Genomic DNA, 2361 nt, shown 5'->3' with positions numbered 1-2361 from the left:
AGTGCCTAATTTTCTAATGACTCTGGTTTCTCAACTGGCAAGCAGCTGTCCTCAGCAGTGGAATGTTAAAAAAATCATGCGGTACTCTTAAGGAAACTACTGGGCACACTTGTTGGAGCAAGTCCCTAGAGACAGAGAATGGACAGTAATGGTTTGAAAATGAGTTCCAATTTTCTTCTGGAAGGCAGATTGACTCTTCTCTGCAGTAGATGTCAGGAAATCTTTCATTTGTTTAATCTTCCTGACTTTGTATGCAGATCTGAAGTACAGAGAGAGACACAAATGAGAAATCTAGAATGTTATTAGTAGATATCTTTAAACCAATCCTGAAATAATTCCTTCAGTCCTAACTTCTAGTTTCTCAACTGTGTGTTGTATTTTTGCTCCAAAAGAATGACCTTTCTTGAGCATTCTGCTGCAGTCCCAAGCACGAGAATCCTGTCATGACAAAGGTCACTTCGCCTAGGTAACCAAAAATATGCCCTTCTCAACTCTTGTGGGATGGCTACTAGCCAGATGTAGTCTGAGTTTCTTCCAGTTGAATAGGCCAAGGTGATATCAGGCCTGTCCATTTGGAGATGACAGGGAGGGCAGCACATACCAGCTCCTTCTACCGATCTCCTAGTTACTGTGTTCTGTTCTTTTGGAGTATAGGAGACATACAGTCAGCCAAAAACATGTGCTTGTGTTAATTGGATTTCTCCTGAGCCCAAAAAGTGTAATTACTGCCATCGCGTCTCATCTCATAGGTTGAAAAGTAAAACAAATAATGTGGTTCTATGGTGTCTGATGCTTTCAAGTCAAGTTACATTAAGGGTATCGGTCTCCAAGCAAATGGTGTAGCCAGTGGAGAGGCAGCGTTTTCATTTACAAGGCTTGTTCACTGGATATAGTTTATGATCCATTCATGGAAATAGAAGAGAATAGATAGAAGAAAACTTATTCATATGGCAACATATAATAGATCAGTAGGTGCCTCTGGCAGTAGTATGAGTTATCAGTTCACAGTGTTTATACATTCTTGCAGAAGTTACAGCCAAGGGAGAAAAGTCTATTCCTTAAACTTTCAGAAATTGTGATCCTTTTACATAGATTACATTGGACTAAATGTTTATATAAATGTTTTTGAAAACAAAAACATTCCTAATGTAGATTGCAATGTGGCAGCTGTTCATCTTTGAACTTGTTGGTCTGTAAATAACTCCTCCCCCACAATAGACTTAGAGTAGAGGGTTGTTCTTATGAAAAACCTTCCGTAAAGCGGGCCCAGGGAGCACTTTTTGCAGAACATGTTTTGCATAAAGGTGCTAGTAAGTAAAATGTTAAGAAACTGCACTTGTGGCATATTCTAGTAATCTCATTGTGTGCTAAGCAAATCTCCTCTTCCCCAGGATTATTGAAAGGACATCCTCCACAAAATGCTGGCGAAAATTTTGCATTTTCAGTACCTTTAAAAAGTGCTACGTCCCCAGTGAATGGGGTCCTCTAGGCCAAATCTGGTTCAGGCAGGGCAGCCCCACATCCCCTTAGAACTTGGCCCTGGGGCATGGGGTCCCCAGGCCTCAGAAAGCTCAGGACTGGGGGGCTGCATGACTACTCAGCCCCCTATATGAAAACAGTCCCTGGGGTTGGCTCCATAGGGCATTAGGGATTTAAAGGCGGGTCAACATTTTTTGCCTGGGTTTTCTTGGCCCGGGTGGTGCTACCTCTGAGTCCCACCCCCCATCCCGTAGAGTTTCGGGGGTCAGGGATTCCTACCCTCCCCCCATATATTTTTAATGTGTGTTTAATATTTCAGGACAGGGGACTAAATCCCCAAGTCCTGTAATAGATGTCAGCAACATTCTTCTCATGTTGCTGGTAGCCAATCGGAACGCTCACTCTAGTGTGAGACTGACTGGTCCAGGTGAAATTAAGCTCCTTGGGCAAATCAGAACTCTTTATTTTTAAACTGCCGCTCCTATGAGTTTCTGATACTCTTGCAAGCTCAACCATCCTTATATCTATATTGTGTTTACCCTTCATATCTCAAAAACGTCTGAAGGGATTTACACAAAATCACAAAAAGAAAAATCTGTGGACCGAGATCTGCCTTCCTGCTAAATTTGGTGTAATTCTGTTAAGCAGTTTTTGCTGTAGCCTTGTCTAAAGCAGCCTATGGAAAAAGCATGGAGACTTTGTGTTTTGGTCACCTCACCGCTTTTGTTTTCAGCTCTGGTTGATGGATCACCCCAAAACTTTCCAGGAAGGAGCGCCGGTAGATGAACTTTTAAACAAAAGGTTTTTGGGACGATTCATCAAATGGTGCCAAAGTTATCAGCAAACTAAAAACGCTCCGTGTATGGAAAAGATGACCTAACT

The sequence above is a fragment of the Lissotriton vulgaris genome, unplaced genomic scaffold, assembly GCF_964263255.1.
Source record: "Lissotriton vulgaris unplaced genomic scaffold, aLisVul1.2 SCAFFOLD_9935, whole genome shotgun sequence".
NCBI classification, from domain to species: Eukaryota; Metazoa; Chordata; class Amphibia; order Caudata; family Salamandridae; genus Lissotriton; species Lissotriton vulgaris.
This window is presented reverse-complemented; position numbering follows the sequence as displayed.